Source organism: Brachyhypopomus gauderio, chromosome 1 (genome assembly GCF_052324685.1).
Source record: "Brachyhypopomus gauderio isolate BG-103 chromosome 1, BGAUD_0.2, whole genome shotgun sequence".
NCBI lineage: Eukaryota > Metazoa > Chordata > Actinopteri > Gymnotiformes > Hypopomidae > Brachyhypopomus > Brachyhypopomus gauderio.
The window spans coordinates 30,759,791-30,784,724 of record NC_135211.1 but is presented as its reverse complement, the minus strand read 5'-3'; the positions used below and the strand labels follow the sequence as shown (position 1 = coordinate 30,784,724).

Below are 24,934 nucleotides of genomic sequence, written 5' to 3'. Positions count from 1 at the left end.
TAAATTTCAATTTGTTGAGGAAGAAGTTTATTAAAAGTTCATGCTTACATAATGCATGTTAAGCGTTATAATAAAACATTTCAAAATGCATGTGTTTTTATTTAACTCAGTTAAGTAAAAGTCTGTTGTCCAGTCATATAATTTGTCATTTTAGTGTTCTTAAAATCTCACCTCTTCTCGTTCTCATGACCCCAATATCGTGTCTCGTCTCGTGAGCTGAGTGTATCGTCACACCTCTACTATATTCCCAAAAGTTTTCGCTCACCCATCCAAATTATCGGAACCAGGCATGCAGACTGTTGCAGACAAACATTTGTGAAGGAATGGGTAGCTCTCAGGAGCTCAGTGAATTCCAATGTGGAACTGTGATAGGATGCCACCTATGCAACAAATTAGAGGTCTGCACTCCCGCGGTAATCCCGCGGGACCCGTCAGAATATCTTGCGGCGCGGGACAGAATTGAATTGTTATTGGCAGGAGCGGGAGTTTAATTAGTCCAGGCGATGCGGGAGCGGGACCGAATATGCATGTACAAAAATCCCGCAAATTAATAAATAGTCTAGAAAATTATAATAACAGCAACGCAATGATTTCCATGCATAAGGAACAGGACGAAAACAACTAATCATTCAGTAAGTAGGCAATAAACTAATTCAAAATATTGGCTAAGCAACTGATCACGTGAACATGAAGTGTGCGTCATTTTGATACAGAAATGGCAGAGACTGTAGACGGTCAACCAGTTTCAGCTGTGGAAAACTAAATTAAAACAGGCGAATGCACCACAATTAAGCCAACTACAGGAAAGTCTGATGTATGGAAGTCATATTCCATTGTAATTAATGGAGATGGAAATCGTCTACCATTTGCTTGTTGTGATAGATGTCAGAAAGTGTTGGTGTACTTCACCTGACGGTATGTGTTTGGACTGTGGTAAGAAATGGGACAGCGCGATCCATCAATATATTGCTGTTTTAATAAATACATAAGAAAATTTCAAGTACTAAATTTAATTAATTCAATTAATATTAGGATTGCGGATGGGGGCGACAGAAATGTGTATGTGGCGGGCAGGTGCGGGATTAAAACAAGCGATTTTTGGGTGGGAGCGGGCGGGAGCAGGACTATAACAAGCAAGTGCGGGCGGGAGCGGGATTAAAATAAGGGTTTTATTGGCGGGAGCAGGACTAAATCAACCGGGAGCGGGCGGGAGCGAGATTTAAAAAGCAGTCCCGTGCAGACCTCTACAACAAATCACTCCTAAATATTCCACAGTCAACTGTGAGCTGTATTATAAGAAAATGGAAGTGTTTGGGAACGACAGCAACTCAGCCACGAAGTTTGGCAATCTGATGGACAAGTCTGGGTTTGGCGGTTGCCAGGAGAACGGTCTGACTGCATTGTGCCAAGTGTAAAGGTGGAGAGGGGATTATGGTGTGGGGTTGTTTGTCAGGAGCTGGGCTTGGCGCCTTAGTTCCAGTGAAAGGAACTCTGAATGCTTCAGCCTACCAAGACATGTTGGACAATTCCATGCTCCCAACTTTGTGGGAATAGTTTGGAGCTGGCCCCTTCCTCTTCCGACATGACTGTGCACCAGTGCACAAAAGCAAGGTCCATAAAGACATGGATGGCTGAGTCTGGTGTGGATGAACTTGACACCTTTGGGATGAATTAGAGTGGAGACCAGTGGCGGATGCTGGTCTTTCAAGGAGGGGAAGCTCAATTTCGGCTTGAGTGATAGAAGTCAGTCTCCAAACACAAGCAGCTACACCAAAAACCACCAGAAATAGAAGCTCGATTTGTCGCTAGTCGTTTTTAACGAAGAAAATGCCGCTAAGAGGATTAGGAAAATCTCCGGTTCAACTCAGAACAGAATGAAAATAAAAAAAATTTACATTAAATGCTCCTGCGGAGGTTTACGCCAAAAGATCGCTGATTCGCTCATTTCGCTGTCAATCAAAAAGGGATTTGGCCTCAGACAGATCATCCAATCATCATGCAGAAGCTGAGCGTTCGGGCCAGCCGAGGCCAGCCCACTGCCCCATAGACCCCCAGAGACGCTGAGCGTCCGATGGGCGGGACAAAGCCCAGCATTTATCCAATAGCTCGTCTCGTTTCACTGCAACTCTTTGCTTCGCTATTGAACTCTTTGCTTCGCTTTGATCACTTATTTTTTTACATTTTAGGGGAAGTTGAGCTTCCCTTGCAGTCTTAAAGCAATCGCCACTGGTGGAGACCTTCTCGGCCTACATCAGTATGTGACCTCACAAATGCCCTTCTAGAAGAATGGTCAAAAATCCCCATAAACACAATCCTAAACCTTGTGGATGGCCTTCCCAGAAGAGTTGAAGCTGTTGTAGTTGCAAAGGGTGGACCAACGTCATATTGAACCCTATGGATTAGGAATAGGATGTCACCTAAACTCATATGTGAGTCAAGGAAAATTAGCAAATACTTATGGCAATATATCGTAACTACAAGATCTCTAAAGGGTTTCTTACACAATGTTTTGGTTATGTAGGTGTAGTTTTTGTGCTTGGTGATATAGGACAGTCTCAGGACTCTTCACCTTCATCACTGGACCAGAAATGGCAAAACTGGCGCATGACACGCTTATCACATTAAACGACTCAGTAATATAAAACTCAGTAAAAGAAGTTCAACAAGAACATGTGGTGTAGTAAAACATCATAGGTCACATATTCATAATTTTTAAACATCTTTTTAGGCATCTCTTTTTAACATCTCTGTTTCAATTACTGATCTGGTCCCCTAGAATATTTGCATTTGTAACGTGAAAATCAGTACTGGCTGATGTCAGTGTTGGTGGTTAATACTATAGATATCAATGGAAAAGTCTAAGTTCAGGACTTAATAGTCAAAAATAGTCCTTGAATGGTCAACAATTTTTAGTTGTTATAAAGGAAATATTATTTTAAAAATTAGGCTTCCAGAACATCAGTTAAATAGACCAGGCATCTCAGTGAAAAGGAGACTGCAGTTACTTTAAAACATTCCCAAAGGGTAGAGGCGCTATGCCAGATCTAATAATTTGAATTTATGGAGGGCATGCAAGCAAAACTTAATTTCACGCTGCTCAGGAAAAGAGGAACAAACAGGACTACTTCCAGCAGCCACATCATTCTGGAAAAAATACGGCCTGTCTCCGGAGATGTTTATCGGAGAATAAAGTTTAATTTTAGCATCAAAAGAAAATGTGGAAATTCCTTTCAGTTATCAACAAGTAAATGCAAGGTCTCATGCCAAAGAGTGTTGGACTCCAATGCAGACAGAAGGAGCCCACATCTCTCGGGTATCAGCCTTCAGCATTTCATGCTTGTGTCTCCCCACAGTAATGTGAACAATGTAGTGTCACCGAGTTTCTCATCTTGAACTTATTAAAAAATGGACAGATGTTACAAAAAACGAAAAACAAGGTTAACCAAAGAAAACAAAGTCTGCTGCCTCTCAGGACTACATTTGTATTTGGATCCTTGTTTCTTTGAATGTTCAAGGAAACCTTACAATAATATGGAATGTTGTGAGCCTTTGTGGCTATTTCTGGTAAGAGTTCCAGTCTAATCAAGTCAATTAATCATACAGTTTTTATAAGCTTTAAAAAATAAAGGTTTTCTTTAAAAATATTCTGAAAAGATTCTGAATTTGGTAAAGAGGATCTGGTACTGGCCTTTTGTCACATTTATATTCCAAATTTGTTTAGTGTTCATAAACTTCTCCATTTGCACTGCCATTCACGGTGCAAAGAGAATTCTATACATCATCACTAAAAGTTTGTGTTAAAGTGGTAATTCTCTATTATAGGAGGATCTTTTTGGACAGCTTAATGGAAAAGTACCAACACACACTTAACTAGAGGAAGGGTGTTCATGCACAATGTTTTACATACTTTCCACACACCAGACACTGAAGCCAAACTGGAGAGATGCTATTCTGAAGATCTTATTCTTGGTTTAATGTAATCTCATGTACTGTCATCTACTGATACTAATGCTTTTAAATATCTGGTCATTTTCTCCCAAGTATAATCAAACCTTGTGATTATTTCCTAGAAAACCCTTATTGTCACATTTACATGAAAAGTTTATTAAGCATCTTTTTGATATTCCTTAAAAAATGGCATAAATCCTTAATGGCAATCCAGTAGAATTCTCAACCACATGCTGGTAAACACGTTAAGGACATGGTTATTATGGAATTTTAGGCCAATGTTACAACCAAACTTAACTATCTAAACTATACTGAGGTTCAAGGATGTTGTAAAAGTAAAAGCCTCTGTTGTTAATGAATCACGGTGACACCAGTCATTTCCTGATCTTCACATGGCTCATTACTCCATTACAAACAAAAAACTGGACTGACAAGCATTCACCAGCCCAGCAACGTTTTGGGGTGCAGGTCAGAGAGAAGGAGGGTCTTTAATTTACAGAACGCTTCATTACCTTTACGTAACTAATGTGCTGAGTGTTTATAAGAAGAACAGGTGCTTTAGAAAATGTTCTAAATGTTCAGTTATTCTGGATAATGCTTGGGTGTTCGTTGGTGGAGAAAAACGCTTCCAGAGGACAAAAACACCATTATACTAGAACATTTGGCAGTTTCTGTAACAATTTTGGGAAGAAGACAAAAACAGATGAAAAATGCCTCAAATGCAAACCATGACATTTTAAGACAGAAATGAGGTATGAGTGGGGAAAAATAAGGTAGTGCTTTATTAAGGAAAACAAAGGAAATCACCAAAATGGTGTATGAGGTTCAATGAGTCTGGAATTTGGAAGCATGAATCAGATGTTTGGCCGCATGAAGAAGCAGGCTAGGTGGCCCACTGGACTTCCACACCTGTGGGGTTTAAATATGAAAAAGTAAAGTTGAGACAGGCCAACAGGATAACCAATAAGTGGGTGCGGGGGAGTGGCTTAGGATGGTGACTGACAGGGTATCAGGGGTGCGTGTGCATTCCTGGCTGTGTAGCTGCCTGAGGAATGACACCATCAAATAGAAAGTTGAAGCGTGAGTCATCAGCACCACATTTGGAAAAAAGCTCCCCATCAAGGAGCGTTAGGTGCATGGAGCTTATCGGTGAGCCACGCCGTCTGCTGCTGCCACGCGTATCAGAATTCAGAGCACAGACGCACAGTCATCTCCCCCCACTGAGGCTACTTGTGTTTTGTGGTGTGATGTTTTTCAGCAGCCTTCATGACCATAAGGTGTTATAAAAGCAGATATAATCAGTATCCTTCAGTTCCCATAGCAACTCTAACACCATCTGTGGAGATGTAGGATGAATCAGGGAGTCTTTTAAAAGCATTAGGCAGATGTACATTTTGTCATTACACATCAATAAGAAGATTTATTAGCTTGCTTACATTCTATGATTAATATGGGACTTGCACATGTGAAACACTAAGGACATAAACTAACTGCAAAATAACACTGACTCATTATTACTGACATATATTTGATATTTTTTTTATTTCATATTTTTCATAGCATTTTTCATGGTATCAAGCTGAAAGGATCTTCACATCGTTATTAGGTAATGCTATTATAATGTCAACCTCTGCAAAGCAGAGGCCAGGTCACTGAATTACACAGTTCATTTTACTCCCTTTTCCCTTTTAGAATATGCAAGCTGTCTAATCCCACAATCCTCAGAAAAATTATAAAATATTTTTAAATTTGATGCTTCGTACACTACTTTAAGACCATCTTAGTGAAGAGAGAAGGAGGGATACACTGATCTGACAGTTTGTGATTCGGCAGTGTGATTTCATAAGGTCCAGGTGCTCTGACACATCCACTAAACTGCAGCATTCTGACCCACATCCCTCATGTTAACCACCTGATAACAGAGATCTCATTACATGTCTTATCAACCACGCATATTTCCAAAACAATATAATATATTACAAGGATTGTTATATTTTCCAGTAAGTATTAAATTGCCAGTGGAAGAAAATAAACAAGCTAGCCATGTAATCAAGCTGGTGTGCACTCCTGTGGGATAATGTAAAACCTAAACTGAGTCTACCAGGAGTTACTTTGATTAGTTTGATTAGTTCTGCCTGTGAGAGCAGCAACTAGACTAAATGTTGATGTTAAACAACAACCCCCCCCAAAAAGGCATTTTAAGTTTTTTAATGGCATCTATGCACTGCTTTTAAATACTTTAGGAAACTTTCCTGGACATGCTTCATGGCCCTGGTGTCCAGTAAAACACTTGTGAGGAATTGCCTGACACGCCCTTAGTATCTGTTTGGCCTAACAGTGGAACAGATTTTAGTTTAAAATATTGGCCCATGTTTATCAGACCTGTCTGTGCATGTAAAGTTGGGTAAAGGGAAGTAAAGGTAAGCTGGTAAATCTGAAGGATCTGACCTTCAAGACTCGGGAGTGGACCAAGATCTGAGGTACGCAGTAAGTGGCAGTGTCTCAATATACTGCTACTGTATCTGCATTTATAGTAATCCTGAATTTAATATGCATTCATAATCTGTAAAGCTAAATATTTTGAATGTAGCTTGGAGTGAATTTCTCCCAGTCTTCTGTAACATAGGCAGAAATGGTAGTTTATAAGTGTACCATTGGATTTCTGTTGTAAATGAACCAATCAGCAGATCCGATTTTTGCCAGGCTAACGTGACTGATGTGTCCTGGCCAGTGGCATCTTTAACAAACCAACACAACAATGCATTTAGCATATCGCTTTGACACAAACACTGTATGACACAAACACTGTAATCCCACAAATCAAATTCTAAGATTACAGTCGAAATCCAATCTAACAGAACCTAGTCTAGTTAGAAACATGAGCACAACCACATCCGCCCAGGCATCCCTAAAGCTCACCATGTGAGCGTCAGTAATGCTAGGGAGTGACTGATTAGCATGTTTGGAACGTTGCACTGTTTGCCTGTGAAACTTGACCATGGCATGAGCTGACGTCCTACGCTATATATATCTCCACTCGTACGCGCATAGATCAGCCCAACACGTCACTCTCAATGACACTGGGCCAGCTACTTTTGGGTCCACTACACCAGTGACTCTCACCTCTTATTTGAGTTGATGGACTCTGAAGAGGGTGACTGGAAAAACTCAAACTATTTTTTTGTTGTTATTCTATGTCAGCAAGCATCTTAAACAAAGGATTCAGAACTTTAATCGACAACTGACCACATGCCCATCCTCTCAGGGAAAAGTGATGCTAAGGTTCAGTCCTGAAGACTCTTGTCTGACTTGAGGAAGATGCTCTCTCAGAACAAAGTTCACTTGACAGGTCCTCTACAGGAAAGAAGCATCACTGTGTGGCCATGTACACATTCTTTAATGTCCATGCACACATAATGTAACGTCCATGTACATATTCTTTAATGTCCATGCACACATTCTGTAATGTTCATGTACACATTCTGTAACGTTCATGTACACATTCTTTAATGTCCATGCACACATTCTTTAATGTCCATGTACACATTCTGTAACGTTCATGTACACATTCTTTAATGTCCATGCACACATTCTTTAATGTCCATGTACACATTCTTTAACGTCCATGTACACATTCTGTAACGTCCATGTACACATTCTTTAATGTCCATGTACACATTCTGTAACGTTCATGTACACATTCTTTAATGTCCATGCACACATTCTTTAATGTCCATGTACACATTCTTTAACGTCCATGTACACATTCTGTAACGTCCATGTACACATTCTTTAACGTCCATGTACACATTCTGTAACGTCCATGTACACATTCTTTAACGTCCATGTACACATTCTTTAACATCCATGTACACATTCTTTAATGTCCATGTACACATTCTTTAATTTCCATGTACACATTCTTTAAAGTCCATGCACTGTTGGCAGTTTCCGCATGTGATGCAGACTGTATTAAAACACACCCAACCGATGCTTTTAAATAATGTGCTATTACAGACAACACCATTGATGCTGTTATTTTTAGCCATGAAAAAAAGCACAAGACGCTATTTAATAGAGAACTAAAATGCAGAAGTTCATTATCGTGACACCATTACACTGAGATGAGGAAGTAAGACCTGAGAAACTGTATTCAATACTCATGCATAGTTTACCCAGGTTCTGCTTAACAACTATGTTAGAGGTTTGCCCTACACTCAAGACCGGGAGTACATTATACTCAAGACCGGGAGTACACTATACTTATGACTGGGAGTACACTATACTCAGAATTTGGAGCTCACTATGTGAAATGTGTGAAATGAACTGAGTTAGAATAAAGGCCATCCCAACCTCCCCGAACACAACGCTTATCAAAAACATTCATATGGAGCATTTCTTGTTGTCAGCTGTAGTCATGCCATTCACACCACAAAACAGAGGATTCTTTACAGTTTTGTTGCAACTTTGAAGTCAAAAGAGAAGCTGTATGCGGATATTAGGAGATGTGATAGACTGAGATTTCAAACATCCTTACTAATACAAAGCATTCTGCAGACAGCCATGTCTCAACTTGTGCTGCAGAAACACAGTGCCGCTGTTTCCCGTGGCATTTGCATGTTTTGCACAGATCAGCACATCACATCTATCTGCCACAACTTGATTTTTAAACCAAATCACCTTGTGTGTTAAGGATTGTTTCAGTAGAGAACCTCTACAAAAACAACAGGCCTCCTACTGCTGAGAATGACTGTGTGCAAATGGCGGGTGCACGGTTCACATAATCCAGAAGTTTGTAGACCTTAATGCCTTTTTCAAATGGGTGATTTACTCAAAACAAACAATGAGAGTGAGCTGAGTGAGTCAAACTGGACGAGTAAAAGTGGAAAAGAAACAAAGGACAAGAGAATCCAGGTTACATGGTGGGAATGATCTGTAAGAAGAGTTGAAAGGCTTCCATGATCTTGGCCCTCTACCTTGGCTGTATGATCACTAGGCATGTACCCTCAGGGGCCCTCAGATCAGCTGATAAAAACATGCTGGCTGTTCCCACCACACCACTAAAGGTTGCCAAGGGCCCTCGGATCAGCTGATACAATGATGCTGGTGGCTCTGACCACCTGAGTGAAGCCGAGTGCTGGTGGTGCATTTTACTGCCATGGGCCCAAACACTGGAGCGCCTGAGGGCTCCTGATGATCTATAAACATTCAAGGAAAGAATTAAGGACTTTTATTCTGGAAGAATTTTAATTTGAGTACTGGGTTTTTTTGTCTATCTTTACTTTTAATTCTGCACTGATTTGCTGTATATTTATATTATGTACCTAATCTGTTTTTTTTACTTACATCATTCTAAATGTGTCTTAATATTTTATTTTCTGTAAGGCACTTAGTAAATGTATTATTATTATTATATTATATAAATAGTTCAATAATAGTAAGATTTGAGTACACAATATAAAGTGTAAAACAACGAATGTATAAAATGAAGTGTAAAACAATGAAAAGTAGTCACATAACAAAATAAAAACACAGCTTTGGCCTCTCAGACAATGAAATACATTTAATCATTTCATCAGCTGTTTCCATAAAAACTAGTATTTACTATATATTAGTATATTTCATATATTAGTCTACACACATTAAGTGATAAAAGTGATAATACATTATGTAAAGGTTTTTGATTATATAAGCAGGAAAGTAATGATGTGATGTGAAAGTAGTGATTAGTGATAATATGCATTTATAGGTGTGGTGGTACAGCCTGTCCCTTCTACAGACGTGTCTTTGTGTGCATGTGCATGTCCTGTACGCCTCTGTGTGTGTCTGAGTTCATATTTACATATTCGTCCTTCTAAGCCACCATAAATAAATCCACTTTGCTCAGGAACCTCAGGTACTGTGAACGCCATAATAACTACTCACAACTATATAAATGCATCTAACCTTTGGCTGAATGGAAAAATTTCTCCTTCCCATCTCTATGTAAGTTACTCCTTAATCTTTGAGTTAATTTGGCATCAGCAAGCTGAAGTGTAGCAGAGTAATCCAGGACACCTCAAGCGAAAGGAACCAATCGGATGCCAGAGCCTTCGTACCGTCCCCCTGCATAACTCTGCCTGCTGACGTAGTTCTCCGATCTGTTGAGGCAAAGATTTACTTAAATAATGCTTTGGAAATGTCACAGTAATAACCCAGAACATCTAAACAATAAAAACAACCTCTATGAGTAGTCAAAAAGGATGAAAACAATTTCAGTCTGCAGGTTAACTGTAGACAAACGCAGTTTAGCGCTTGTATGAGTGAATGCAATTGATTCATGTTCATTATGGATCAGGTTGGTAGAATGTGGCAGTTAATGGGGCATCAGGAGGTGAACATTTAGTTTTAAACCACTAATGGCCACCACCACAATGACACGTTCTCTGACAAGTGAGTATTCATAAGTCATAAACGAAATCATGCAGGCAACATTATAAACCATTTGCATCATTAAGAAAAGCTGTACCTTACTAGAAATTATATTATACTAAAAGATGAATGGCTATAAGAGGTCCAGTGTAACCACTGGGGAATCCACATTTCTGCTGCATCCAAAATAGTTCAAATAGTTCAAAATGCCGCAGCCAGAGTTCTGACCAGAACTAGAAAAGTTCAGCATATCAGTCCAGTCCTATCAGCCCTGCATTGGCTCCCAGTTAAATTCCGTATTGATTTTTAAATTCTTTTATTAACTTATAAAGCATTGCACGGGCTTGCTCCTGAGTACCTTCAGGAACTTATTTCCTATTATGAACCCCCATGTCCACTAAGATCACAGGGTGCTGGTATTTTATTAGTTCCAAAAATTAATAAGGTAACAGCAGGGGGAAGAGCCTTTTCTTGTAAGGCCCCCCAGCTTTGGAACAATCTTCCAAAATGCGTCCGGGACTCTGACACAGTCACAGTCTTTAAGTCTAGGTTGAAAACCCACTTATTTAGTTTAGCATTTGATAATTAACATCCCCCCTTAGATAAAGGTACAGATCCAGGGGTTCATAGACGAAGGGTTTTATGGTTGAGTGGGGCGCTGGTGCTGTCATCCTGTCACTGCTCGTGGTCACTCAAGTTTGTTGACAGTGCATTGGATGGATGCCATTGTCTCAGAATGCCCCCAAGCCTATGTTACCTTCTGGTTCTGCCTTTTTAGCTGGACTGTACTAATTTAACTTAATGCCGGAGGTGCTGCTACACTCCAGAAATGTTTATAATTTCACCTGTCCTGTATATGTCCTCATACAGAGCTAATTTTCCCTGTTTCATTTCTCCACATGGCTGCCCGCCTGCTTGAGGAATAGTGAGATGAGGAGAGACAAGCGATCCATCCTGGGCCGGCCACCTCCTGCCTAACTGAATGCCTACACCATGATGGACATTATTACATCTTTTTCCTTTTCTTTCTCTTATTTCTGTCTAAATTGTTGTTGTTGTCATGGTGACCGGTGTCGGCCAGAGGAGGATGGGTTCCCCTCCTGAGTCTTGGTTCCTCTCAAGGTTTCTTCCTCATGCAAAAAACTAGGGAGTTTTTCCTTGCCACTGTCGCCTTTGGCTTGCTAGGACTAGGGGCTAGGACTAGATGATTTACTCTGAAAGGATGCTAGGGGCTAGGACTCGGCACTTGTAAAGCTGCTTTGTGACAACAACTGTTGTAAAAAGCGCTATATAAATAAAATTTGATTGATTGATTGACTGCATCCCAAGTCCCAGAATGCCTGTACCATGTACCAAGGCATCCTCGATTTCTTGGTTCAGGCATGTCACGAAAAACAAGATCAACCAGGATAGACAATTCATCCATGACTGGATTACAACAAAACTGCTCCGCTGAGGAGTCATTAGTAAAAGCATGAATTCTTTCACATTCTGACCCATTTTCATGTCCATGATGTGCTCTCAGACGTCTCCATGCTGTACTGTTCACGTCCAGTTGTAAAATTGCAAATACTCTGAAATTGTTTTCATGCCTGTTGAAGGGGAACCATGTGATCTTTTCTCATGGCAACTCAACAAATGTGCAAAGGTAGGCCTATACGAGAAAATGGCTAAAGGAAACCATGAACAAGACATTTCTCTGTCTTTGACTCTTTGTCTTTGTCATCACAGCCATTGAGTTCTCACTGCCTGGGAGGCCGGTCTGGGTGGAGCCATTCTTGAGCATGGAGCTCCTCTTCATCTTCCTGTATCCTCCTCTCCCTCTCTGTGTTAGCCATGTTTGCTTATGTGACCGCTGTCTTCAGTCTTTTTGAAACACATTCTTGCATGCATGCTCTGTGATATGCCGTAGCACTTAAGATAATAATTTGCATAGGTTGCTGCTTCAAGATTTAGATGGATTTTAAATTGATAAAAATACCACAATATAGTAAAGAATCATGCTGTATGTTTGTGGCAGAATTTGTAGCATACCTTGTATTTATCATGTATTTTATATTACTTAGTACATTATCTGCTTGCAATTCGTTGTGACATAGAATACTGAGACAGGCATTCAGACAGCCAGCATTCCTAATTTGACTGATTTCTGTGAACCACGTCAGTTGCAGCCAGTGTTGTATAAAGTATTCGAGACCCATACTTGAGTAAAAGTACAAGTACTCTATCAAAACATTGACTTGAGTAGAAGTTGAAGTGTTCTTTAAAAACTTTACTTAAGTAGAAGTACAGAAGTATTCAGCATTTTTTGTACTTAAGTATTGCAAGTAGTTTAGTCTAAAATTTATTACTCAAGTACTGAAATGTAAAAAGTACAAGTATTGTGTTTTGGTTAAAGAAAGCCTTAAAGTTTGATTATCAATTGTTTTATATATCACTTACAAATCAAAGATGTCAAAGATCACAAATACAAGTGTTCTGTATGTACTTAAAAAACTGGGGTTAACACTTCGGACCCAAAAACAGATAACCTATGTCCCGCTACGTCGTTGGTTTGACGCAGAAGTACAAATTCGCCTTAATTTAGCTGAGAAAACGAGGTGTATTTTGGACATAAAATCTGTCCGTCGGATTCTAAGGGTGAGCCTACTGCCCTGCGTTTACCCTCAATAAATGCCCTTACCCTATAAAAACACTACACTATAAAAATGGACACATGATTAGTCAGCACGTCGCCTTTATTGCCAGCTAATGTTAAGTGAATTCTGCAGCACGCCATGAACATAATTAGGTTAGTTAGCTAAGATATCTAACCTAACTAGTGCTTACTGCACTCTTCTGCTGTGACCAAACACGGTACCATCTCTTTTCATGAGATAAAAAGCGAATTATTTGGAATAATTTCGAGTATATGTGTATTTGTATAAATATGTAAATTAAGCTGAAGGTGTTGGAAAATACTGAAAATGGACCTTCAAAGTGCCGTACATGTGCATGAATTCTACCTTGTAACTTCACACGCACAAAAATCGAGAGGCGCACAACCTCGCGACGCGACCGCGCGCGTGGTCAACGCGCATAGGCGGAGCCACTGCGATTGCGTCATTTTTGCCGCGCGGACCCTTGCACCAGTCACGACGTGTCAAGTGAACCTAGATTACGAAGCTCAAGTGTTCAGTGAAGGCAGCAACAGAGTAAACGAGACACGACCTGAGCATCCGCAGTTTTCTCATAAGACTGATCGCTTGACCCGGTGACAGCGCCAGCTAACATGTTTATAATTGTAATGAGTAACTATACAGCACATAAAAAATGTATCGGAGTAAAAGTATTAAACTGATGGAAAATATGTAGTAAAGTAAAAGTGGAAGTAGGAGGAAAAAACAATACTCCAGTAAAGTACAGATACAGCATTTTAGTACTTAAGTACAGTAGCGAATACTATACAACAGTAGCGAATAAGTACAGTAAGTACAGTAGCGAATACTATACAACTCTGGTTGCAGCTCATACTTAGACTCCAAGAACAGAGCCGGAGTGGCTAATCGGGAGATTCGGGAGGATTCCCAATGGGCTGGCTCATGTCAGTCTTTAGTTTGGGCCAATTGGGAGGGGAAAAAAATTTTGGACCGGATTTGAGCATGAAACTCCCGGGCTGAAAAAGTGGCCCACTCCGGCCCTGCCCAAGAAGGTGCACTGAGACCTTTATGTTGGGTGAAACCATGGAGCTGATGTTCAGAAAGCTGCGCACCATGTTGTGCAAAGGGTTTGCCATGCAGCGAGTTTTTAAGACACATGACATGACACTGTTTTGGCAGTCAGTATCAAACCAGCACAAAGGATAACACAATCCATTCAGTGCAAGCACCTAAAATACTGAGTGATGACACTGTAGTTTGCCAATGAAGGGTCCTCCCTGTGCTTTCATCTACAGGCTTATGGTTAGTGGATAACTGGACTCTGTTCCTGGCAGTGGTAGACGCTGTTGGACCAGGAGCTGTAAGATGGAGGCAGATAAGCTACTGCCTGCATGTGAAGATCAAGAAAGCTTATATCCAACATCTTAAGTCTCCTTTGTAGGTTGGTACATAGCACAACGTGTTTTTCTTTTACTTACATTAGGACTAAAGTACCCAACCAAATATGACAATAGTGCATTAGGAAATAGAGAATAGTTCTTGCCCAGTAATATTTCTTGCCTTTCCTGACACTCTACTACTTCCCTAGAATCCTGTGCTGTAAATGAAAATACACGTGGGCTTATCAGAGTTTGTGTTCTCAAAGGTTTTGCTTTTCCCTGCACTGATTTATTCAAGTGTGCTGTTGGATCACCTGGGATTAATTCTCCATGATCAATTTCTTCAACGTCTGTGCTGTGCTGGTTCTGTACACATTTTCAGTACTTGGAATGTCTAATATGTACATATAAAGATACAATCAATCAATCAATCAATCAAATTTTATTTATATAGCGCTTTTTATAACAGTTGTTGTCACAAAGCAGCTTTACAAGTGCCGAGTCCTAGCCCCCAGTGAGCAAGCCAAAGGTGACAGTGGCAAGGAAAAACTCCCTAGTTTTTTTGCATGAGGAAGAAACCTTGAGAGGAACCAAGACTCAGGGGGGGAACCCATCCTCCTCTGGCCGACACCGGTCACCATAACAACAACAACAATTTAGACAGAAAGAATAGAAAGAAAAGGAAAAATATGTAATAATGTCCATCATGATGTATGCATCCAAACCACAGCACATCACAAACCACAAGTCCAGGAACTCCGTGATGAATGAGGGCGACGCCTCACTGGCTGAGGAACTCAACTGTTTCTTTGCTCGCTTTGAGGCGGATATAGTGGAGACAACAACAAAATCTCAACCTGTTTCCAACAACCACACCCTCACGGTGCAGGAACATGAGGTGAGACGGGTGCTTCGAGCAGTGAACCCCAGGAAGGCTGCGGGCCCTGATGGCGTGACAGGTAGAGTGCTGAAAATGTGTGCAGATCAACTCTGTGGTATCTTCACAAAAATATTCAACCTGTCCCTGTCCCAATCCATCGTTCCACCATGTTTGAAGTCTGCAACAATCATCCCGCTGCCAAAAAAGAACACTATCAGCGACCTTAACAGTTATCGCCCTGTAGCTCTCACACCAATAGTAATGAAGTGTTTTGAAAGACTGGTTCTAAAGCACATCAGAGCCATCTTTCCACCCACCTTCGACCCACATCAGTTTGCCTACAAAGCAAATAGATCGACTGAGGATGCCATTTCCACTGCTCTTCACACAGCACTCGTACATCTGGAACACCAGGGGAGCTATGTGAGGATGCTATTCATTGACTACAGCTCCGCATTTAACACGGTCATCCCCAGCAGACTGGTGGCCAAACTCACAGACCTGGGACTTTCCCAACCCACCTGCACCTGGATCATGGACTTTCTAACGAATCGCACACAGTCTGTCAGATTAGGACACTATCATTCTTCCAGTGTAACACTCAACACTGGAGCTCCACAGGGCTGCGTGTTGAGTCCTTTTCTCTATGCGCTTTACACTCACGACTGCACCCCCACTCACCCCAGCAACACCATCATCAAGTTTGCGGACGACACAACTGTGGTGGGACTCATTTCCGGAGGAGACGAGACCGCTTACAGGGACGAAGCCCAAAGACTGGCCATATGGTGTGCAGAAAACAATCTGTCCCTGAACTCCTCCAAAACAAAGGAGCTCATTATAGACTTCCGGAGGAAAAGGTCAGAACACACACCACTCTCCATAAATGGGGACTGTGTAGAAAGTGTACCATCCTTCAGATTCCTGGGCACTCACATCTCGGAGGATCTCTCCTGGACCACAAACACCATGGCTGCTGTAAAGAAGGCACAGCAAAGACTTTATTTCCTAAGAATTCTCAGGAAAAATAACATCCAAGAGAAGATCCTGGTGTCCTACTACCGCAGTGCCATTGAGAGCGTGATAACATACAACATCTCAACGTGGTACAGTAGCAGCTCAGCAGCAGAAAGGAGAGCACTTCAGAGAGTGATCAAAACAGCCCAGAAGATCACTGGCTGCCCACTGCCCAGTCTGGAGGACCTGTACAAATCCCGCTGTCTCAGCAGAGCAGCTAACATCTTGAAAGACTCCTCTCACCCTGGACATCAACTGTTTCAGCAACTGCCTTCTGGGAAACGTCTCAGGTCCATTACATCCAGGACCAACAGACTTAAAAACAGTTTTTACCCCAGTGCGATAAGGGAACTGAACACTAACAAATACACCCACCGAACTGGTTAATTGGACATTTTACACCACCCTCCAAAATTGAACTACTCAAATTGAACTACTTTTCTGACTTTTCTATCTACTCAGGAACGTACAATATCTGCCTCAATTGCCCAGTGTTCATGCACTATTGTCACTTTTACTATTTATTTATTCAGACAGTGCAGTAACTGTCTCAAGAGTTGTCTTGTTTACCATCTATAGGATTGTGCAATAACCACATCTACTACTGCTAATGTCCCACTATTGTGTATATATATACCCCACTGTCTTCACTGTCCACACCCAGTTAGGGTTAACAGTCCTTAGCCCACGTTTAGACTTTGTTTGTACTGTTGTTCTACTGTTTTATTGTTATTCTGTCCTATAGCACCTTAAGGATTGCTGCTTAATTTCGTTGTACATGTACAATGACAATAAAAGTATCTATCTATCTATCTATCTATCTATCTATCTATCTATCTATCTATCTATCTATCTATCTATCTATCTATCTATCTATCTATCTATCTATCTATCTATCTATCTATCTATCTATCTATCTATCTATCTATCTATCTATCTATCTATCTATCCGGTTAGGCAGGAGGTGGCTGGCCCAGGATGGATCGCTGGTCTCCTCATCTCATTATTCCTCAAGCAGGCGGGCAGCCATGTGGAGAAATGAAACAGGGAAACTTAGCTCTGTATGAGGACATATACAGGACAGGTAAAATTATAAACATTTCCGGAGTGTGGCAGCAACTCCGGCATTTAGTTAAATTATTACAGCCTAGCTAAAAAGGCAGAACCAGAAGGTAACATAGGCTTGGGGGCATTCTGAGACAATGGCATCCGTCCACTGCACTGTCAACAAACTTGAGTGACCACGAGCAGTGACAGGACGACAGCACCAGCGCCCCAGTCTACCATAAAACCCTTCGTCTATGAACCCCTGGATCTGTACTTTTATCTAAGGGGGGATATTAATTATCAAACGCTAAACTAAATAAGTGGGTTTTCAACCTAGACTTAAAGATTGTGACTGTGTCGGAGTCCCGGACGCATTTAGGAAGATTATTCCAAAGCTGGGGGGCCTTACAAGAAAAGGCTCTTCCCCCTGCTGTTACCTTATTAATTTTTGGAACTAATAAAAGACCAGCACCCTGTGATCTTAGTGGGCATGGGGGTTCGTAATAGGAAATAAGTTCCTGAAGGTACTCAGGAGCAAGCCCGTGCAATGCTTTATAAGTTAATAAAAGAATTTTAAAGTTAATACGGAATTTAACTGGGAGCCAATGCAGGGCTGATAGGACTGGACTGATATGCTGAAATTTTCTAGTTCTGGTCAGAACCCTGGCTGCGGAATTTTGAACTATTTGAAGTTTATTTAGATTCCTATTTGAACATCCTGACAGTAGTGCATTGCAGTAGTCTAATCTAGAGCTAACAAAGGCGTGCACCAATTTTTCCGCATCATCCTGTGATAATGCATTTCTTAATTTAGCAATGTTACGGAGATGTAGAAAAGCTATCCTAGTAGTATTATCTATGTATTTATCAAATGATAGGTCAGAGTCGAGTATGACGCCTAGGTTTTTGGCTACTGTGCCAGGTGTAATGGGGTAGCCTGCGAGATTAAGCATTAGATCTGGAATTTTCTGTTTTGAGGCCTTAGGGCCCAGAAGGAGAACTTCTGTTTTGCCCTCATTAAGTTGGAGGAAGTTTAGAGACATCCAGCATTTAATATCTCTTACACAGGCCTCAATTTTTCTTAAACTGAGTTTGTCATCAGGTTTGGCTGATATGTAAAGTTGAGTGTCATCTGCATAGCAGTGAAAATTGACACCATGTTTGTTTATAACTGTGCCCAATGGTAGCATATATAATGTAAATAATAGTGGTCCTAGAATGGAGCCTTGCGGGACCCCATATTTAACTATTGTACGTTTGGATGGAATATTATTGAGCTCTACAAACTGATAGCGATTTGTTAAGTAAGAATGAAACCATGAAAGGGCTATGCCAGAGACTCCAACCCAGCATTCTAACCTTTCTAGCAAGATCCTATGATCAATTGTGTCGAAAGCTGCACTAAGATCAAGAAGCACTAACAGCGATACATAACCTTGATCTGAAGCAAGGAGGAGGTCATTTGTTACTTTAACTAATGCTGTTTCAGTACTGTGATGGGGCCTAAAACCAGATTGGAACTTTTCAAATATGTGATGCCTATGCAGATATAGGCATAATTGCTGGGCAACAGCTTTTTCTATGATCTTAGATATAAATGATGTGTTTGAAATGGGTCTATAATTAGATAGTACAGTAGGATCAAGATTTGGTTTCTTAATCAGAGGTTTAATAACTGCTAATTTACATGATTTGGGCATGTGACCTATTGTAATGGATGAGTTAACTATAGTTAGAAGAGGTTCAGTTACCGCTGGTAATACCTCTTTTAATAGCTTTGATGGAACCGAGTCTAGTGTGCAGGTAGCACAATTTAAGGAAGAAATTATGTTCTCTAATTCTGATTGTGGGAGTGGATGAAAAGCATCAAGTTTTTCTCCCAGTATGCGATTTAAATCGATGTCAACCAAACCAGATGACATACCAGTTGTATTGCTAATAAAAGGTTTTATATTTTGTCTAATATTCTCTATTTTATTATCAAAAAAATCTATAAATACATTACTAGTGAGGTTTACTGGAATCTGAGGTTCTGCGCCTGCTTGATTTTTTGTAAGTTTGGAAATAGTATTAAAAAGAAATCTAGGATTGTTTTTATTTTTCTCTATCAGTGAGGCTAGGTATGCTGAGTATGCTTTAGCGAGTAGCCGTTTGTTCCTTCCAGGCACAGTAGAATACTTCCAACTTAGTAGATCGCCATTTACGCTCTAATTTACGATCTAGTCTTTTTATATTTGAGTGGAGCTACTATATCTAGAGCTGATCTGCAGGTATTCTCTATGCAGTTGGTTAGACTGTCTAACTCTCCTGGATAGGATGGCGAGTGGGCTAGAGCAGTTAAATCAGGGAGGGCTTCAATAAACTGTGTTGCTGTTAATGAATTTATCGAGCGCTTTATACACTGCCGAGGAGACGGGCGGGTATTTATGTTAAGATGAATCTCAAATTTGACTAAATAGTGATCAGAGATAGCTACGGTTTGCGGGAGTATATTTATATTATCTACGTCAATACCCAACGTTAAGATTAAATCTAGGGTATGATTTTGATAGTGTGTGGGTCCTACAACGTTTTGTGTAATGCCAACAGAGTTCAATATAGAAGTAAAGGCCCTTGTCAGTGGATCCACCGCATTATCAAAATGTATGTTAAAGTCTCCTACCATTATTATTTTGTCACTACTAACTGCTAAATTTGCTGTAAAATCTGTGAAATCTTTTAAGAAATCTGAGTAAGGCCCTGGTGGTCTATATACATTTGTTAGGGAAAATGAACTTTTATTTTCAGATGGACTAGTTACATTAATAGACAGCATCTCAAATGAATTAAAGATATCCAAGTATTTCTGATGAATTTCTAAACAATCACGATATATTATACATATTCCTCCTCCTCTGCCTGACAATCTAGGTTTATGTATATAACTATATCCCACAGGAGTGGCTTCGTTTAGAGATAAATAGTCACCAGATTGAATCCACGTTTCAGTTAGACATAGAATATCAATTTTCTGGTCAGTTATAAGTTCATTCATAAAAACTGCTTTAGAGTTGAGTGATCGAATATTAATTAATCCAATTTTCAGATCGGTCATATAGGTAATAATTGGATGTGAAGTTTGAATATTAGTTAAAAACTTAGGACGGACTATTTTCTTATGATTTAATTTAACCCGGGGCACAGACACAGTCTCAATCCTATGGGATCTTGGTGACGCCTCTAAGCAGCTCGCAGACAGGTTTAGCCCGTTAGTCTGCGGCCTGGTCGCGACTCTGGTTAGTCAGCAGCTCCTAGTACTACACTGCCCACTAACTAACAGACTACGGGCTATGCTGCTAGATAACAGGGCAGCGCCATCCCGGGTGGGGTGGACACCGTCCCTGCCTAAAAGACCAGGCTTGCCCTCGAACTCTTTCCAATTATTAATAAAGCCCACTTGATTTTCGGAGCACCACTTGGACATCCACCCTCTAATCACCCAGTATATACTTATTGCATATACTTATTTGCACACAAGTTTTAGTGTTACAATTTAAAGTTTAAATGTAAGATGTAAATGTAACTAAATGGTTGACATTACTGCAGTCAGTGCTTTGCTCATTCCTCAGCTAAACAGCAGACTAGCACTAGCAACACTGCTTCTTTGGAACGATACATCTTCTTTATGCCATTTTGAAACACAAGCTAAATCTTCAAGCAGTTATTGTCTTTCACTCACTCTAAGAAAGTAAAGGTGAGGTTTGGATTGAATTTCGAAATGGCATGAAAAACACATTCCGTTTAAGAAAAGAAATGTAACCGCAGCTACAGTTCAATGCATGTGACACTCCAAAGCAGAAACAACCACGTCTGTGTTACACTTTTAGTGCTGGTGTGATTGCTGGTGTGCTAAATGCACATACGTGCACCGCATCTACACAAGTCTGCATATTACATAAGTGTGTGCTGCACTTGTGCAGAGAAGTGCAGACATGTGCATTTGATTTGCCTTGTTTATCTTCCATACCAGTTCACCATGGCTCCCAATGGCCACATACAGTGAAGGACTGCTTTACTTTGTCCTATCCAAACACTGGCCCGATTATTAAGCAACTTACTGGCAACTTTACACACTGACAGTGATCAGTAAAAGCGTGATGATATAGGGATGTCCACTAGCGGAAAACACGGAGACTGAGTTTATTCTGGTGATGGTGGGCCCTGCACTCTCTGCCAAATGCTGCTTGCATAAATGATTGACTCAACAAAGTTGTGTAAATAAAATAAATAGCCAAGCCATGTGGCAGATGCATCAAATATAGTAATCAAGTGGAGACTTTTATTTTGAAGTTTCTTATTTTCCACTTTTAAGTTTAAGAAAGAGTAAACTTGGCATTAAACAAAAGGAATCTTATAAATGAGTCTATTAATAATGTGCATAAAACAATTATCAAACCTGGCTATGTTAACCGTGTTATATTGCTAAGAGTGCTATTGCACCTTATTCCTGGAATTTATCAAGGACAGTTTATACAATAATTACTTATGATTGGTAGATAATGAAACTACTTAAGAATTATTCATAGGGGTTCTAGAACGTATGTAAGAACATTTTACGTGAAGTACACACAAATGTGAAATTTTGATTAGCATAAGTTTTGCTACTGGATATCTACTCTGTAACATGCCAAAGGTGCTCAGGTGAAAGTGGTGTGGTTATACTCTGCACTGATGACTGTGAAACATTACCTGGGCGACATAAGCTTAATGGGTTGATAACATGATCGCAGTTTCCCCTGAAGAGCATGACCTTCCTCTATAAACACTTGTTTATTTGTTTGTGCAATCATGCGTTGCAGCATTAGTTCACTTTAGCATATTTGCATGTTAACGCTGTGAGCTGAGAACACTCAGTGATGTGATAACCGAGTTAACAGCTTTCACTGAGTTAGTGTTTTTCAGGAAACCATGGTCTCAACTGTTTGTCTTGTGTTCCTGTCACATGGCCTACTCTGTGGCTGCTCAGAGACTTGGCTGTCTTCACTAGTATTTGAGAGGTCTGCACCTTCTTTTTTCAGGTTTGTTAAAAGAACCCCGGATTCCTGTGCATTTGTTTCCCTGGTTGCTCTTAAAAAAAATAAACAATGGGCATTTTTATATCCATGGTGAAGGCATTATGCTGTCTTTCACAACTGAAGAAAGGACAGTTAGGAAAACAGTTCAGAGGGTGAGTTCTTGACTTCTTGTTTTGACTTCCTCTTTTGCTGCTGTGGAAAAGTACTGACATGCTTAGTGAAACAGAGAATCACCCAAATTATTCAGGACATCTCCTCATGAAGGACTGCCTTGTCTACATACCATGTGACTAATAACACATCATCATGTTTCGCTGTTGTTGTCAGTGTGAGTGATGAGGCTTAGATCACATTATCATATCATATTTGCAGACAATATTTTTTAGCTCTCAAGTAAGCAAACCACAATGAGCTATGAGTGGTTTCTGAGTTTCCTAGAAGCAGCTAGCCAACACAGACAATAATGTCATGTCAAATTTACATCTGGCGACGAGGAATTCAGGGAAGCAGAAATAACTCCTGGAAGAACTTGACTGTGGCCCAGGTCTTTCAGTGTTTTTGCTTCTGACAGAAACCAACTGCCAAAAGTGCTGCGAAACACCAGAACAAACACCACCCTGATAATCTCTTTGAATAGCTCGGCTCAGATCAGCTGGAGACTGATAAAACATTTGGTGAAATTGTTATTGAAATTCTTAAATACATCAAACGTTAAGCATTTAACAAGAATGATGAAAATCTTAAAGGTATTATGATTATCTTCTCATTTAGATTGCATTAAATCAATCTCAAATTAATAGCTAAATATTTGTGGAGGGGCCAGAATATGAAAAATACATGTGAGTTATTAGTGCATTGCTTTAATCAGTGTTTGTATAAACATTACTTATTTCAAGCAATTAATTCTTCTATGTGATACAGATGTATGGTGTATGAAACTGAAAAATCTCTGTGACATATGAGATGACTTTGGGATACATACAAATTTCTGTTTCTGACAATTAAATGGTTATTTGATATCATTATTGAACCAAACCTGGAATGATGATATTTGTTTTATTTTGTTGCTTTCAAGTTTTATCCTAGCAAAATAGGTTTACGTTTTCATAGATTCAAATAATGATGGAGACATTTTAAACATGTATCTGTTGCTAATATGTATTATTCCAAAGCAAGAAGTGTAGTATACAATTCAGAAACAAATGCAAAACAAATACAGTCATGATAGCATCTCTCTCTCTTTCTCGCACAATGAGGCTGTTTTAAGACACTGGCCTACTAGAAGTTAGAAATCCAAACTTTCATTGATGTGTTAATAAACTTGGCAAAAAATGCATTGACATATATAAGCTCAGCATGAAAGAGTTATAAATAAATTAATGATCAGAACAAATGGCTTGGTTCTAATATAAGGTCAATGTAACATAGCTCACTAATGTGTTATCTCTTTGCTGGGGTCCAGTTATCACCTCAGAAACCCATGGCAACAGATCAAATACAGAAACATCTTGGTTTCGAAATATATTTGTGTTTATGTATTTTAACTACCTTAAAAAAATCATAAATCTATAGGTACAGACAGACATTATGGCTTTGGGTAGCATCCCGATAGCCAATGCTAATCATAGCACTTTAAGAAAAGGGTATGAAAACGGGTGGTGTGAGCAATGAGTTTCAGATTAGCTAGGAGGAAGGAGTTCTGGGTCTGGTTCTGATGCTTTAAGGTTTAGAAGAAAATAGGAGACCTGCTCTATACACTTTTCTTACCCAAACAGGGGGTGGGTGTATCATATATATGTAGTTGTATCATATATATGTAGGTGTATCGTATATATGTGGATGTATCATATATATGTTGATGTATCATACATATGCTGGTGTATCATGTTGATGTATCATATATTTGTGAGTGTATCATATATATGTTGATGTATCATATATATGTGGGTATATCATATATATGTGGATGTATCATATATATGTTGATGTATCATATATATGCGGGTGTATCATATATATGTGGGTGTATCATATATATGTGGATGTATCATATGTTGATGTATCATATGTGGGTGTATCATATATGGGTGTATCATATATATGTATCATATATATGTGTATCATATATAAGTGGGTGTATCATATATATGTAGGTGTTGGTATTTTAAGATGTTTCGGGTCATCTGACCATCAGGCCATGTATTACGTGTTTACTAAGGTTTTGTGTATTTGAATGTGGCTTAGTGGGTGGACCAGGGCCATAATTATAATATTTATCATATAGCTGCTTTATCTATAGCTGCATTATTTTTTTTTATTCCCAAATATGTTTTTATTAGCTTGCATGCATGTAAATCTAAAACATGTCATAGTGATTTTTTCCTTTTGTTTATGTAACTTATTGCATTCAGTATTGTAACTCTCAGCTTCAACTTTATCATCTCTTGTGTTTTTCTTATTATGGCCAAAACACGTTGGGAACTTGTGTTTTACTTGAATACACATTATAATTAAATATTTGAACTGATTAAAAACTTGTTGTGGTTAACCTGGGTGTGA

At 39.7% G+C, this 24,934-nt stretch overlaps 2 long non-coding RNA genes across 2 annotated transcripts in view; one reads left to right on the top strand and one right to left on the bottom strand.

Annotated features, from left to right (window-relative positions):
• The window catches only part of LOC143516739 (uncharacterized), a 58,241-nt gene extending 33,369 nt beyond the window's left edge, over nt 1-24,872 (top strand). The window contains exons 2-4 of the long non-coding RNA XR_013131777.1: nt 11,286-14,439; nt 17,232-17,358; nt 22,379-24,872. This is a non-coding gene — a long non-coding RNA (uncharacterized LOC143516739). The remainder of the gene's footprint in view (nt 1-11,285; nt 14,440-17,231; nt 17,359-22,378) is intronic.
• Nucleotides 1-24,934, bottom strand: part of LOC143516735 (uncharacterized) — a 38,669-nt gene that overhangs the window by 12,302 nt on the left and 1,433 nt on the right. Inside the window, exon 2 of the long non-coding RNA XR_013131774.1 lies at nt 9,895-10,088. This is a non-coding gene — a long non-coding RNA (uncharacterized LOC143516735). The remainder of the gene's footprint in view (nt 1-9,894; nt 10,089-24,934) is intronic.